The sequence below is a fragment of the Felis catus genome, chromosome D3 (genome assembly GCF_018350175.1).
Source record: "Felis catus isolate Fca126 chromosome D3, F.catus_Fca126_mat1.0, whole genome shotgun sequence".
Taxonomy (NCBI): Eukaryota; Metazoa; Chordata; class Mammalia; order Carnivora; family Felidae; genus Felis; species Felis catus.
The window spans coordinates 85368044-85385479 of NC_058379.1; the positions used below are offsets into that span (position 1 = coordinate 85368044).

At 37.5% G+C, this 17436-nt stretch overlaps 1 protein-coding gene across 14 annotated transcripts in view; it reads left to right on the forward strand.

The window, feature by feature from the left end:
* Nucleotides 1–17436, forward strand: part of CCDC102B (coiled-coil domain containing 102B) — a 201760-nt gene that overhangs the window by 56207 nt on the left and 128117 nt on the right. For 12 of the 14 annotated variants that reach the window (XM_045041146.1, XM_045041147.1, XM_019815409.3 and 9 more), the window contains 2 exons: nucleotides 4480–4610; nucleotides 4810–4899. The gene's annotated coding sequence lies outside the window, so the exon portion shown is untranslated. Of the gene's footprint in view, nucleotides 1–4479; nucleotides 4611–4809; nucleotides 4900–5432; nucleotides 9075–17436 lie in introns of all 14 variants that reach the window. The other 2 variants (XM_045041143.1, XM_045041149.1) reach the window with 2 other exon arrangements.

The following is a 17436-nucleotide window of genomic DNA, read 5'->3' on the forward strand; positions in this document are numbered from 1 at the left end:
AGTGAAGTGAGTCTGTCAGAGAAAGACAAGTACCATATGATTTTACTCATATGTGGAATTGAAGAAACCAAAAAAACAAACAAAGGCCAAAAAAAATGAGAGAACAAACAAAAAACCCAGACTCTTAACTGTAGAGAACAGACAGATGGTTGCCAGAGGGAAGGGGGCGGGGATTGAGAGAAACAGATAAAGGGGATTAAGAGTAGACTTACTGTGATGAGCCCTGAGAAATGCATAGAATTGCTGAATCATATGGCACACCTGAAACTAATATAACACTGCATATTAATTAAACTTAAAAAATACAATTAAAAAAAGGCATTTCTTCGTGCATTTTTTTCTGTGTTCCAAGCAGCTGCTATGTGTGGGAGAAGAAACCAGATCCCAATACCCTGTGGTCAGTCAGGTAGTGCCATGATGATCCGAGTGATAAATAACCCATCAGTTTGGGTTTGTACTACCCTTGGATCCTCCCGGACACTCTGGCAAGACTAACTTCTACCTGGAGGCAGCCTCCTTCTCTTTTGGGTGTTGTATTTTGTCATGTCCCCCACATTGGTTTCCCTGTCATCAGATCCAACATGCTTTTGATGTTTAGAAGTTTCCAAAAATGTCTTGTGTAATGCAAGCACTCTTTCTTCATTTCAGCACTGTTATGGGTTTATTTTTAATTCAACATCGGCCACATTTTTGTCATGTTAGTGGGATATAGCGTGTGAGGAGAGGAAAACTTGTATTTGGAGTCCGTTCTGTTAGAGTCTGCTGATAGCATATATGAATTTTGTGAAATGTCTCATCTGAGGCTTAAAAACGGATAGTCAAGACTAACCTTAATGTTTTGCTCTCTCTGGAAAATAAATTTTATAACTATACTAATGGTGCTTTGATAATTGTGGTTATTTTCTACTGTCTCATAGGATTTTTTTTTAATTCTTCAGCTGCTTTGGTTTACCTCAAATATACTCTGTTTTAAATATTTATTAAGAGATTTCAAGCCTGTTAATATTGTGATAATACATGTTACAAAAAGATTAAAGGTTAATTGAATATAGTACTTTAAAAATTCATGCCTTCTAATTATAATAGACCTGATGTTTTTATCAGAGTATGCTTTGCCATTTATAGAGATCCTTATAACATAAGAAAAATGATAATAATTTTCTACATATTTTTTTTTATTTCCCCGACTTTCTTTCAGTGAAGTTAAGTGTATATTCTAACATAGGCACATGCTGGGGTTAAGAACAAACCCATATCTCTTTAAGACTTGATTCATTGTTTCTTTAAAATAGTAGATTATGCTATGAAGCATTACTGTTTTCATAGTTTTTTATTACATTTTTATCATAGCTAGGATATATTACCAAAAAAAGGAAACTCCTTACATATAAAGCAATATTTTTTTTTTCTTTCAGAGTGCAGGTATTTCTTTTTTACAAGAATTCTAAAGGACAGGTTAGCAAAAAGCAATGAATTTTGGAAATAGTGAAAGGAAACTCATGTGGAGAAAATGTATTCATAAATCTTAACAAGTTATAGTTTACTACTTAATATTTATTTATTTATTTATTTATTTATTTATTTATTTATTTTTTAATTTTTTTTTCAACATTTATTTATTTTTGGGACAGAGAGAGACAGAGCATGAACGGGCAAGGGGCAGAGAGAGAGGGAGACACAGAATCGGAAACAGGCTCCAGGCTCCGAGCCATCAGCCCAGAGCCTGACGCGGGGCTCGAACTCCCGGACCGCGAGATCGTGACCTGGCTGAAGTCGGATGCTTAACCGACTGCGCCACCCAGGCGCCCCAATATTTATTAATCTTAATCAGAACAATTATGCATTGAGGAGGGTTAGTTCTGTCTTGAATGAGATTTTTAGGAAGGTTGTCGAACAATTATAGTTTAAGGATTCAGAAATTAGATAGGTTTTCTGAATCAACTTAGTAAAATTAATTTTTCTCTATGTAGATTGCCTTTTCTTTGGTTAACAAGTTAAATTGTAACTTAATATAGTTCCTGAGTGGAAAAAAAGTACTTTTCATCTATTGTGAATGTTCAATTGTGTTGTTTTGAGGAAAAAAAAAGATTTTGGCCTTATAAATTTGGTTGTATCAAGGAGAAACATTTTTGTTTTTTTATATGTGGCGTTCCTGTAGCTGAGGTTACTAAGAAACGTTCATTGTAGTACTGTAAAACTGAGTTAAAAATGGGTTTCCTACATTGGAAATGGGTTTTGTAACATTTTTGTTTTCATTTCTTATGCATTTGATACCCTAAGGCAGAAAGACTGTATGAATGACTGTGTTTGACAGGTGTGAGTAGGGTGTGTGTGTGAGAGAGTGGGAGAGGGAGGGAGACATGGGGGACGGGTAATAATAAAGGTATTAAGTTTTAGTAAGATAAGCCTTTGAGGTCATCTAGTCTAATTTCCTGACTATGTGTATATGGGGAAAACAAGTCTTGGGTTGTGGGGTCCCTTTCCCAAGGCCACAGCTGACAGATGGTTACTAGCTGAGCTGAAGCACATCTTGGTCTCACCTTGTCACTACTCCATCACTCCAAACAATGGATCTCAAGTGATAGCAGTTTGCCCCTCAGTGTATGTGTAGCAATGTCTGGAAATGTTTTTGGTTGTCACGACTTGGGTGTGCTACTGGTAACTAGTGGGTAGAGGCCAGGGATGCTGCAAAACAACTTATAATACACAAAACATCCTCACATCACAGGGTTATTTGGTCCAAATGTCAACAGTGCTGAGTTTGAGAAATCCTTCCAAAGCATGAAGTACATCACACGCCATTATTAGCCAAGGAAAGAATCATTTACTTCCGCTATGAGCTTGGTCAAAATCCAATGAGTAAATTTTTAATTTCTCATAGGTAGGTATTTCCAAGGAAAATTCCTGAAACATTCAGTCACAAAGATAAAGTCATTATAGTTTCACAAAATCTCACAAAGACGAATGTTTCATATGCTTATTATAAGCCTAAGTAATACACCTAGTCGTATTTGTCAGAAGCTGAGTGTTGGTACCAGAACAAGATCACAAGTGCGAAGTGACTACTTAGAGGGGTAGCAGAATAAGTCATGTCATCAGACTGGGCCATGCCAACATTTGCTTAGTGTTCCCATTTAGAATATCAAAATTTGCTTTAAAACTATTTTCTAGACATTGGAATTAGGCCAACATAACCACTTTTTAAAATCATTCACAACTAAGGATAGCTTTAATTTATCTAGTATCAACTACTCTTTTAGCGCTTTATTTCCATTGCCTCCTTACCCTTAGAATCGCCACCCGTGATCCACCATTTGACAGTGATGAAACTGAGGCTCAGAGACAGAGCTCCCTGAGCACGCCCAACCAACGCTCAAACCCAAGTCTGTGATTAGGATCTCTTCTTTTTAAAGTTATGTTGATTAGAGATCAGATTTATTTTTCTTACAGTTTTTTCTTAACCTTTCCCTTAACTGACGAAATACAAATAAAGCTGGCTTTGTGTTACTACTCCGACGTTGTCATAGAAAATAGACGATGTGTTTATAAAGAAATTCTGGACATTGTGAGGCAATAATTCCTCCTTCTAAAAAGTGAGAGAGAGGGGCGCCTGGCTGGCGCAGTCGGTTGAGCGTCCGACTTCAGCCAGGTCACGATCTCGCGGTCCGTGAGTTCGAGCCCCGCATCAGGCTCTGGGCTGATGGCTCGGAGCTGGGAGCCTGTTTCCGATTTGGTGTCTCCCTCTCTCTCTGCCCCTCCCCCGTTCATGCTCTGTCTCTCTCTGTCCCAAAAATAAATAAACGTTGAAAAAAAAATTTTTTTTAAAAAATAAAAAGTGAGAGAGAAGAAAATATTTTCTGTAATGCTGCAATAAGACTCGTATATGGACACGAGGATTTAAGTGGCTCATGTGTGTGAGTAGGTGCAAGGTAGTGTAATAAAAGATGGTGGCTAACCCCCCTGGTCTGTCTTGATGAAGGAAAGACATATTTGTAAGAATCATAATGGGCTCTGACTTCGTGCATATGTGTTTCTAATCTATCGTTTCAAACCACTTAGTGCATTTCAATAAGAGCCAAACTGCCTTCCTTGCAAGACATTTCCAGTTATGGAGACAGTTATGATGCTTTTGAGTAATTCTACAAATATTGGTAAAGCCATTAAAATTGTAGCAATTAAGATTTAGCAGTACAGCTGAATTCAAGTGGTGACTCAGGTCCACAGAAAATCTTTCCCGTTGGTCTTACTTTGCCAGTGTTTCTCTATCGCACTTTGTCAGTGAAAGGCACGTATGTGTGATGTTGCCATTATTGATTCTTCCGATGTATAAAAGTAGGAAAAAACCCCAACAGTATGAAGAACTTAAAAATCACTGTATACTTATTGTTTTAAAGGTGTATCTTTCTGATTTATTTCCTCGGTAAGTTATCCAATTCTGAGTTACTCTCATTATTTTTGTTTCTTTCATTGCTTTCACAGAACATCCATTCATCCATTATTTATGCATTTGTACCTTCATCACTTATCCATATATTTGCGTATCTGCTAGAAACTCAAAGACAAGTACAATGCTGTGTCCTTAAAAGATTTACAGTTCCCTGAGGAAACAGGTAATTAAGTGCATGAATATCACCTTTGACTGTAGCATTCGCTTTATGTGGGAATCAGGAGATGCCTTGCAGAGATTGTGAGAAATAGCTGTGAAATTAGGTAAAGGTTTTGATGGGGGTTTCCAACCTTACGGCTTCTTCTGAACTCCCCAGTTAGCTGATAGGGATCTGATTAATATGTTCCCCGTTGTTTTTCCAGTTAGATAGTGTTATAACTGTCCCTGGGCCTGGAGCTCCTGATCTAATCAATAAGGCCACCGGAGCAGACCGAAGACAGTGGTTTAACCAGGTGAGTTCTTTTCTCTCCATCACCAAATGCCTGCACAAATCCAGTCATGGTCCTGGCTGCTTCTGCCATTTTCAATGTAGCTTTCATCTGAATTATGACCTCATGACCTCACGATCAAGTCATGCTTCTCCATCTCCAGCTTCCTATCCTTGTTCAAGTAAGGATAAAGAGAGAAGTGAAATGGAAAGGTATCCATGTAAGGAAGACAAAACTTTTCAAAAATGCTTATCAGGTTTCCACTTATGTTTTACTGCCCAAACTACCACATAGCTAAGTGTGTCTGTAATGGGAGTCTTGGTGACATAAGCTTTTTTCTTTTTTTTTTTTTCCAACTATAGGGAGGAATCAGAGAAAAAATACTAGGTAGGTAAGTAGCAGACTTCATAGGGACAACCTAATATATAGAATAAAATTGGAATGCACACATACAAAAAAAATCAGCTTTCATTGATGTGTGTTGAGTGCCTTAAGATATTGAGAACCTGGGGCTCCTGGGTGGCTCAGTTGGTTGAGCTTCCAACTCTTGGTTTCAGCTCAGGTCATGATTCCAGAGTCGTGGGATCGGGCCCCTCGTCAGGCTCCGTGCTGAGTGTGGAGACAGCTCAAGATTCTCTCCTCCCTCTGTCCCTCTCTGCTGCTCACATGTGCTCTCTCTAAAAGGTATTGTAAACTTGCCAAGAAATGAAAACTCTAAGGCTGAATTTTCTCCTTCTTTTCTTATACTCCCCTTGGTTGTTATGGAATATTGAGCATTAAGATAATGAAGATGTTTGTGCACCCATGTGTGTTTGAGTATGTGAGCCATGGTGGCCATGTACTTTTTGAACTAAGATAGAGACACTGGATAACTTTGTTTCCATGATGCTGGTAGGTCCTATCAGTCAACAAAGCATTTGTGAGCCAGACTTGGTAATAAGCACAAAGAAGGATCCCATTCCACTTTATCTCAAGAGAAGTGAGGTTGTGTTGGAAAATGAGAAGAAACCCTACAGATATAGTCAGATTTTACTGATCAGTGATTTATCAACTTGAAAGTAAAAGCTCATGTGGTAAAACAAAAGTCTGATTGGTGTGGATTCAAAAGAGATGAAAGGAGATGAAATGAAGACAGAGAAATGGACAATTCTTTCAGGTTTTAGTATAAAATAAGTTATGATGTGTGAAGGGTGGAGTGGTATGAAGACTAGGGAATAAGAGAAAGGTTTCTAGCTTGACAGACTGCGTGGATGGCAACATCATTATTTTAGATCAAGAATAAAAGATACAACAGGAGAGGTTTTGGAAGAAATATAAGAGATATGCTGTTTGGAAATTATGGATTTAAGTGGCTCCTAGTGCCTATTCTCATTAGACTATTAGACATGCAGATCTGAAGCTTGATATTCTATTATGGGCTGGCCATATGTGTTTGGAAATTAAATGTATATTAGTGTATTTGCTAGGGCTGTCATAACAATTTACCACAAACTTGGTGGCTTAAAACAATAGATATTTGTTATCTCACAGTTCTGGATTATAAATGTCTAAAACCAAGGTGTCAGCAAAGCCATATTCTCGCTAAAGGCTCTAGGGGAGGGTCCTTCCTTGCCTCTTTCTAGATTCTGGTGGTTGCCAACAATCGTTGGCTTATGGATGCACTGTTCCTATCTTTGCCAATGCATTCGCATGGAATTTGCCTCTGGGTGTCTGTTTCTAAATTTCTCTCTCTTTAGAAGGACACCAGTCATTGGACTAGGGCTCACCCTAATCCATTCGACCTCATTTTAGTTTGATTACCTCTGCAAAGACCCCATTTCCAAATAAGGTCACATTCACAGGGTCCAAGGGAGAGGACTTCCACACATCCTGTCAGAAGACACAATTTAACACACAATGATGTATGAGTGGCAAAAGTGACCACAGAAACAAATGTGATCACCCAGACAGAGGGCTCGGAGTGAGAATAGGACCAGTGATAGTCCCTTGGAAGCACTCCACCTTGAAAACTAATAAAGGAGGGTATGGGGATATGGTACAGTCAGCAGGACAGAACAAGTAATCCAGAAAAACTGCATCCTAACAAATATATTGTAAAGAAGAGATTTGATAAGAGGGTCAAAAATCTTTAGAGATTTCAGGTAGCACGAGCAGTAGGAATAGGCCATTGTAACTCTTGCTAAATATGGAGAGGGGCAAGTTTTGAGACAGGCAAATAATTTAGGATACTGCAGCAATCCAGGCAGATCCTGATGGCCGCCTGAACCAGGATTTGGCAGTGGGAAGAGAGGACTGAGCATATTACTGAAGTAAAGTCAGAGCGAACTGGTCCTGGATTGGGTGTAGACTAGGAGTCAGAGATTACTTCCAGGGTTTTTCTTTAGCAAACTATAAGACTGGGTTGCCGTTATTGAGATAAACAATGCAGTGAGCCCATGGAGAGAAGATGATTTCAGTTTTAAATATGTTGATGACATATCTGTCACATTTTCTAGTGGCAGGGTCTAGAGTGCTGGTGCATGTAAGTGTCGGAGACTCAAAAGAGAATTGAATCCAAAAACGAAGATACTTGAAAGTCACTTGAAAGGAAAGATAATAGCTCAAATCATGAGAATGGATGACATTATCCAGAGAGGTAATAGACTTACATGGGAAAATATCTGATGTACACAGAACGATGGGAAGGAAAAGAAGCACCACCGAAGAGACTGGGGAGAGCCAGCGAGAAAGGTCAAGAGGAAGAGGAGAGTATTGTGCTAGGATAGAGAAGAGCGTCTCCATGTTGGCAGGGGTGTGAACAGCGGTGTCAAAGGCTGTGGAGATGACAGGTACAATGAGTGCTAAGAGGAGTCTAGAAACTTAAAAAAAACCCAAATATGCATGTATGTGAGTGCAAATGTGTGTGTTTTCAGAGAGTCACTTTGGTGCATTAAAGGGAGTAAATGGCAGATGAAATGGGGTTTTTGGAAAGAAGTTTTTCAACTACCTCACCATGAAATGGAGGGGAATGGTAGCCACAAATGAAAATGAATTGACTTATGGACATAAGCGAAATGGACTGAAGCCTTGACGGTGTTTAAAATCTCCTGGGGGGATTCCAGACAGAAGGAGAGCTCAGAGGAAGAGGAGAGAGAAAGGTGATTGAGCACATCTCCGGAAAAGACCGGGGAAAGGAAACCTGAGCTCAGAGGATTAGTTCCTTTTCTACAGGAGAATGTCACCTCTCTTTGCATTGGGATGTAAGGGGGAAGGATGCTGTTCAGTGGAAATGGATGGCAAACATATTATTCAGCTAAGAATGTTCATCCACACTAAGGAGGGAGAAAGACTAAAGGATCTGAAGACATTAACTCTTCGTTCAAATGCTGTTTCTGTGCTATTTATGAGGAATGTGCTCATTGTGTTTCTTGTGCCCTTGCCTCTTTCTTTGGGCATTTAGTGCTAGTAGTGTCAACCAGAGAAACTCTGTGGTCTGCCACCACTCCTTCCTCAGAGTGCTTCCTGACAGCTGGGTCCTGTCCCTGGAAAATCACTCCTTCCCTCCCTGCCCCCAGGCAGCCAGAGGGCTCTCCCTAGGGGGCTCTGGAGATGCAGCTCACAAGTCTCGCCACATTACTGAAATCCAGGGTTTTGACATACAGTTTTTGTATCATGATTTACTGACTTGAATATTCTATTAAATAGTCTTTCTTTTTTTTTAGCAATCTAATAAAAATCTTCCTGGACCAATGATATTTTCTATCATTAAGATTTTCTTTAAATCTTATGGATAGATAACTTCGTTTCTTTCTTCTTGGCCATCTTGGTTTTTTCTACTAGTATTACAAGTTATACCCATTACTGTTAAACACTTGTAGATGAAGGAGTGGGTATTTTCTTCCTTTTTCACTCACAGTACCTGGTTTCAAATGGGTTGGATGGAAGGCTTTGGGCAACCATACTTAGTTAGGGAACATTAAAGTGATTTCATTTTGGTTCGCTTACTTGTGATCCAAAGAGGGTGTTGTATTGGTTTTGATAAAACTTCACAACCAATGGGAATCTTTTTTGAGTTAGTGCGGAGTGGCCTTAATGCTGGAAATAATCCTGTTGGCCAGGACCCCAGAGCTATACAGATGAGAAAAGGATGCAGGAAATTCTGTTGTTTACACATGTGTCTGTAACACTGAGCCGCTGGAGCAGCCCAGCAAGCCCAGAGGGTAAGATGCCTAATAACCTTGTGGTTTTCTATTTAATTATTACATTTTCCTGCTGGAGCAGAGCATGTGGTATTCTCGGAGCAAAGAAAGACAGTTGCTTATAAGATGCAGAACAAAACTACTGTAGGTCTGGGAAACAGAGGGATTAGGAGTTTCTTCTTAAAGTGGACTTGGTTCCTTCCCTCTTTCTTCCATTTTCCACTGTTGGTATTATTTATCCTGACAGCTTGCCATACTTTTCCTGTTTTCAAAAAATAATATACTAAGCAAAACTCAGGTAAGAATTTCAACTCTAAATTTAGAAAGTTATAGATTATGTTGATATTAAAACTTTATTTTGTAGTTCAAATGAATATGATGAGTTAGTCAATGTGCTGGAAGTAACCTATATTCTTAGAGTTTTAGAACAATGTAAAACTGTTATGCAAACCCTCATAATTCTGCCTCATGCATTCAGGGTTATTTTCATTTTGATGGACAGTCCTCATACTGAATTCCTGCTATTGTTAACAGAAAAGTATACTTCAAAGTTACCTGGGTTGTATGGAAGAGATATGGCATAGAATCAAACAATAAACTCCTGTACATAATAGAGAAGAAATGGATCTTTAACTGTATGGAAAGTAATTGTAGAATTGAGGAGGGGAAAATGATCTTTGGAAACCATTTGGAAATGTTTGCTTATGTTTCCCACAAACATAAATTGTAAAATGAACGCTAAGTGGAGAAGTCTATTAAATAGAAATATAGGGAAGATATTCTTTAAAAAATGTAATTAGAAACCTGTAACATATGCTGTTGAAATATATAGTGATATTTCTTGATATTCTCATTTACATCAATACTAGCTTTCTATTTTCTGATCAGGTGAATACACTTTTGCTAATATTTTTGTGGAGTAGGATACTGTTACAACTTTTGATTAAATGCCTTGTTTTTTAATCATTTCATTGTTGAATATCCTTGCATATACATTAAATATTCCTGAATTATGACTTTTGTCCACATTTTTACATAGGAATTAGATTAAGAAGGAATCTTAAAAAGCTAGTGATATAGTATCTGTATAGCTTTTCTGTGATTTTTCAATATTGATTTTAGATATCAATAAATCTATCTGCATGATATTTAGAAAAATGCTTTATGTGAATTGCTTTTTTCCCAAAACTTTAAGAAATAGTTTTCTTGTAAAATAATAGATTGTATAATGGTCCCCCTTTTACATTCTTCATGTTTTTATTGGATTCAGTAATTGCTTGATCACTGGGATATAGTTTCCTAGTGCTTTGCAATGGCTGTGGCCTTGAAATTTATGAAGGTTTCCTCTAATCATTAGAGCCACAAATATAATGGCGGTGATTCTTTAAAATTAAAAAATGATATAAGAACAGTTTCTATGTGAAGAAGTACTGTTTCTTCCAGGCTGATACCGCAAGGTTAATTGAATTTTTCTATAATGGCAAAACCTTCAAACATCCTCTTTTTAGCAAGATTTTAGAGAAGCCTTGAGAGAAAAGTCCAGCTCCCTGAGCTGAGTCTTGAAAAATCCATGGAACTTAGATAATTGCTGAAAAACAAAAAGATCATCCTACTTTGCAGTAATAGTTGGGGCAAAGAGTTTTGAGCATAAATTAATATGAAGCAGGGAAGGTTAGGGATGAGCTTCATCGGAGAAGAAATAAAACGGACCTTTGTGAGTAGCAGATATTGTGCTGAATAGATAGAACAGGGCAAAGTTATGAAGCACAAAGCGCTGTATACTCTGAACACACGGAGTAATTTTGCCCCTGTATATTATGCAGTGGGGACAACTGCAAGTTTCTGAAGAGATGAGAGTATTTATTCCTCTTTGCTTTGTCATTGTTGTCGTCATCCTCCTCCTCCTCGCCCTCCTCCTACCAGCAAAGAATAATGTTTCCTTGTAAGATGATTTACATACATACCTATGATCCCGACAGTTGTGTAATAGAATGAACTTCATTTTACGGAGTACCTTCATTTTATACGTGAAGAAATTTGATGTTCAGAAATGTTAAACGATTTCTTCAAAGCCACAGATATAGTAAGTTTTGGAGCTAGGATTCCCAATAATGTCTTTCTGGCTCCAGAGCTATTTCCACTCTGCTCCACTGGTATTTTAGGAATGTGAATCTGGCCGGAGTTAAGCAGAGTGGGGTAGGATGGCTCTGGGGTAATAGAGTGCAGGGATGAGGCGGCAAGACAGCATCCGTAAATCCAAGCTAATCGCAATTTTCTCAGGTGGTCCGCTCTCGCCTTTGGGAACAGACAAAAGAAATTGATACTGAAAATAAGCAGTTTTTATATTTAAATTGGCTATTCTCGTATTCAACTCTTAGGCTTTCCTCTCATTTCCTTGGTGTCATGTTCAAAGAAGATGTCTTTTGACTTCTCAGAGGAAATTTAAGCATTGATTTTCATCAACTATTGCGTATTCATAAATGAAATGCATGAGGTTACTGGAAATGATATGGGGAACACATTGGCCTTCTTTTGTTTCTTTTTGATGTGTGATATAATTGAATGCTTAGTGACCACACCTTCTTAAAATTATGGGAAGACTCAACTATTATCAAAGAAAAGTGTCATGTAAGTTTTTTTGTTTTTTTTGTTTTTTTCCAATATGTGAAGAGCATCTATCTGTTGCTGGCAGTGTGGAGTACTGTACATTTGTAGTAAAAATAATAAACCCTGTTTAACATTTTTCCTCATATATCTAAACCTTAAACATACTTTACTTTCTCTTTAAATAAAATATTTTATATATACATATATAATATATACATATATAATGGTGTCTATGCTATCATTTTACAAATGTACTATCTGCTGTTTTACAAGTTTATTGTTATTTAAGTGGGCTTTATTGGAGTAATGCCTTTTGGCCATATGCCCAAACAGATGAAGATAGTTGAAATGTAAAGGTTCGTTCCTTTAAATTTATCATTACTAAAACAGTAAGTACATTTGTCAGTTCAGATACTTTCACCACTGACCTTATGACATTTCATTTTAATTAAACAGGTCTAGGCTGTATTCCAAGATTAACTTTTATAGAGGGTCTTTTGCATACCAAATGCCTGGAGCTCAACGTTTGGTCCTCACTGCCCTGATCAACTCTAGATGCACAGTTGTTACCAAGTGTTGTAAAAAGGAAAACTGGGTATCTTCATTATTTTAAGAAGTTTGTTTGTTTGTTTGTTTGTTTGTTTATTTATTTATTTATTTTGAGAGAGAGAGAGAGAGAGAGTGTGTGTGTGTAAATATGAGCAGGGGAAGGGTAGAGAGAGATAAAAAGAAAAAATCTGAAGGGTTCCCAGCTGTCAGCACAGAGTCAGACGCGGGGCTCTAACCCACGAACCACAAGATCATGAGCTGAGCCAAGATCAATCATGACCTGAGCTGAAAGCAAGAGTTGGGCATGCCTTCAGCCCCAGAAAACTGAGTATCTCACTGGCGGAAAGCAGCCTATCAAAGAGAAGATGAGTTGTGCTCAGTGTCATTCTATTAAAGTCATAGCTTTACAGAGGATTACTAATATTTTCATATATGTAAATATCTGGGTGATTTATATTTGATAATATTTGCTAAGAGTTGCTATGTAGAAAAGATACAAAGCTATTTGATGTTAAACAACTGGTAGAAGCACTTTTTTTTTTTTTGGTAGCTGAAGACAGAAGTACCCTTTGAGTAAAAAACATATTCATTGCAGACCCCCAGAGCAGAACGAGGAGCAGTACTGGGTGAGGTAGGAGGGGAACCATGGGACAGAAGTCTTTCAGAAACCAAGTAAATGAGTCATTCCGGAAAGATGAAATGGCCAGTTAACTAAAATACGACTGATTGGTCAAAGAAAACAGGAGTTGGGTGCCTGGGTGGCTCATTTGATTGAGTGATAGACTCTTGATTTCAGCTCAGGTCATGATCTCACGGTTCATGAGTTCAAGCCCTGCTTTGGGTTCACTGCTGTCAGCGCAGAGCCTGCTTCAGATCCTCTGTCTCCCTGTCTCTCTACCCCTCTCCTGCTCACTCTCTCTCTCAAAAATAAATAAATATTAAAAATAAAGACTAAAAAAAAGAAAACAGGAGTTAGCTATTAATTAGATTTAGCAATTTAGAAGTCATTGATTTCTGTTTTGGTAGAGATCTAGGCTTAAAACAGAGTGAGTTCAAGAAAGAAAGAGAGGAGTGAAAATATCTTCTAAAGCTTTTTAGTGTAAAAAATGTCAGAGAAATGTGATGGCCCCTGCATGGGGATCAAGATGATTTTTGTTTTTCAGGTCAAAGGTATTATAGCAATTATAGCACGCCCATTTGCTGATGAGAATGATTTAGGAAGGAAATTTAATTTGATTAAGTAGGAGAGGACATATTTGCAGGAGCTAAGTCTAAGTCAGTTAGAGGGGATTTACATGGAACATACAAATGGGAAGTTTGGCCATATGGGTATGGACGAGCCCGCCCTACAAGGAGGCTGAGGTAAGGGTATCCATCCGCAAGACTGGTAGGTGTGGCAGAACCAGAGTATGGCAGTTGTCTTTTGATCACTTTTCTTTTCTCAGTGAAATAAAGAAAAAAAAAAAAGTTCATCAAGAAAGATGGAAGAGTAACAGAAGAAATGGGAAGTTTGGAGACAGAAAATGTGTGGAGTTGTTCAGGAGAACGGGGAAGTGAATTGATAAGGGAAATGTAGTACAGTTGGCGTGGCCATGCTAGAGGCTTGTTTGATATTCAGAGTGAAGAATTTGAATTGAGACCCCATAGTGAAGGGTGTTTTCTCTAAGTAATGCCGGGTGCTCAGATGCGTCTATAGAGGAGGCGGATAGTTGGATGCTATCCAGAATTGGAGTTCTCTAGGCAAGCACGGTTGAGAGAATGCCGTTCTAGCTGAGAGTCATTTGCTAATAATGGAGCTCAGAAAAGGGAGGGCAATGTCGATAGGAAGTAGATGATACACAGTTAGAAGGCAATAGGATAAATTAGTAGGAGGTTCAAATTTGGTCAAAGAAGAGAGTTGTGGGGACAATAGAAGGTAATCAGAGAGGTGCTTAACATTGAAATGAGAAGAAATGTTAGTATGGTAAAGCATCTAGGGTATAGAACCAGCATGGGTGGGTGAGGTAAAACCATCAGAATTAATAGGAACTGAGAGAGGAGATTATTGTAAGGACACTGCATGTGAAAATATTTTGGACGTTAAGTTAGGTTTTTGTCCCTGAAAACATTCCATCCCTCCCGTACCTTAAGAGTCAGTACAACAGCTGGTTTTACTAGGTACATTTTATTATTAATAAATGTTTTTGAATTTATTTCAATGTGGAAAACATTCCTGTTATAAAAATACATAGGAAAACATGATATTTCATATATGGCTCTTACAATGGTATAAAGATAGATATCCACAAGTGGACACTAACTTTAATTTCCCATTCCCATGCTGAGACTCTTATTTTGTTAGTGATTTCATCCACTTACCTTCTTGCTATATTTTAACGTGTCCATCACCACCTATAGTTATCTACTTAAAAAAATTTAACTGAAGTAGAGTTGGCGTATAATATTAAATTAGTTTCAGGTGCACAACATACTGAGTCAATGATTCTATACCTTATGAGATGCTCGCCAAGCTACGTGTATTACAGTATTAATTGACAATATCCTCTGTGCTGTCCTTGCTTTTTTAAAAAAATTTTTTAATGTTTTTATTTATTTTTGAGACAGAGAGAGACAGAGCATGAGCAGGGGAGGGGCAGAGAGAGGGGGAGACACAGAATCTGAAGCGGGCTCCAGGCTCTGAGCTGTCAGCACAGAGCCTGACACGGGGCTCAAACTCACAGAGTGTGAGATCATGACCTGAGCTGAAGTCGGACGCTTAACCGACTGAGCCACCCAGGCGCCCCTGTCCTTGCTATTTTTAATAATGTTTTCTTGGTCTTACAATCTGTATTAGAGAAGAATCTTTGGGGAAAGGTAAGAAATAGACAGAATTTTTCACATCTAACAAATTATAAGCCCATAATTTTTCTAGATTTGTATTATTTTGCCAAAGTTTTAGATAAAAATGAAATTATATTTATTAATGATATTCAGAAACCATGAATCAATGATATTTTTCTTGGGCTTTAGTTCATAGTAAAAGCGATATGTTTAACAACTACATATATTTTAGTATTTAGCAATTATGTTTGTCTAAAAGCCCATGCTGTCTAAACAGCTTCAAATAAATGGTGTTTCTTTTAAACTTAGATGAGAATGTTGAACAGCCATATCCAATGTTTTGTATGATGTTGGTTTACTTTGATGTGACTAATACAGCATCTCTTGCGTATATGACCATGTGGCAGAGAATGAAAATGTCCTGTTCATTTGTATTTGAGTGGTAGCCATGTTTCTTTGGCATATATTTCCATTATCAATAGGATGCATTTTTCCAAACATATATTTGTGAATAATGTTATTAGAAATCACCTTAATTTGAAGCATAGATAGGAAGCCTCTGTAAGATAGAGACAGAAATTTTGTGAGAACCCACTGGGTATATTTTTGAAAAAATCAAAGCATAGCTTTCTGTTTCTATAAAATTCTCTATGAAAAAGAAAAGCCCTTACATTTCTTGGATGTTCTAAAGTAGATCTGTCCAGTAGAAATATAATCCAAGCAACATTTACAATTCAGTTACATTTAAAAAGTTAAAAATTAAATGTGATATTGATTTTAGTAATATATTTTACTTAACCCATATCTTTAAAATATTACCATTCTAGGGGCGCCTGGGTGGCGCAGTTGGTTAAGCGTCCGACTTCAGCCAGGTCACAATCTCGCGGTCCGTGAGTTCGAGCCCTGCGTCGGGCTCTGGGCTGATGGCTCGGAGCCTGGAGCCTGTTTCCGATTCTGTGTCTCCCTCTCTCTCTGCCCCTCCCCCGTTCATGCTCTGTCTCTCTCTGTCCCAAAAATAAATAAAAAACGTTGAAAAAAAAATTTAAAATATTACCATTCTAAAATGTAATCAATATAAAATTAATGAGCTGGTCTACATTTTTATTTTCCACCTGTGCCTCATTTCGACTTCTAGTACATCTCAGTTCAGACTACTCTCAAGATTTCGCCAGCACCATCTGCCTTGTGACTATCCTACTGGACAGCACAGGCTATACTACTCCAGAATATAAATAATTACAGAGTACTCTCATAGCAAGTGTAGATCATGCTTAAGGCATTGCATTTATCTTCTTTTGGACGTGAAGATAGGTGTTTGAGTGAACTTCCTATGGAACAGATTTACCCCAGGTTTTCTAATTCTGAACCCGCTGTTCTCTGAGCTCCACTCTACCATTCTGATGATGTCCTGTTGATGTATTTAAGTTCTACTGATCCTGAGAGGTATGTAAAATAGGGTGACCATTGGAGATTACTGGCACCAATATGTTCTCCTCTCGTTATAATTTAAGAAAATCTAATTGGTTGAAAAGCAGGCAGTAATGAAAATGATGAAACCCAATTCTAGGATCCCACACATTGCTTAGTTTTTTATTTTTTATTTTTGTTTTTTGTTTTTCTTTTTTCTTCTTTTCTTTCTTTTATAAATTAAACAAAAGATCCAAATCCGGTAGAGCAGAGAAACAGAAAAAGTGAAATAAGAGTTTCGGAGGAAGATTTAAAACTGTGGCTTTATAGGGATTATTTGAGAAAGGATTGAAAGGAAATATTTATATGACTAAGAGGGTAAATAAAAACAAGCAAGTTTTCAGAAATGTATCTTTTTAATCTGGTCTTCAGCTTTTTGCAGTTCTCTTTGCACATGTCTTACATTTTCTATTTTAGGGACTGGAAAGCCAGATCTTTTGAGAAATGTAAACATGAGCTATTCACTTCCTGTTGTTTTGACATTTTTAATCCAATCCCTTGTCTTTGCTAAGGAAATAAAACACTATACCTACAATGCAAACAGATGAAAACTCATTTCAGATCAATTAGCAATTTGTTACGAACTCTGCTATATAGTTAAATTGCTTTTCTCTTTAGTGTTATCTTCTCTTCTGTCAAAGACAAAACCCTGAAATATCAACACTTAAAAAGCTGATTGTAGACTCTATGTCCAGAGTACAAAGACATTTTGGCTAATATAGAGAATGTATAAAGAGGAAAAAATTTTCACTTGCATGAATAGTAACTGAACTTCAAATAAAAATCTAACATTTATGCTTTGTAATATTTCATGTCTTTTCTTAAGATAAATGAAATTTTCCCAGTGAAATCAAGATTTTGGATCTCATTATTATAAGTAACTTAGGTATTATACAACCACCAGATTTGTTTTTCTGGAGAAAGTATTTTCCTCCAAATA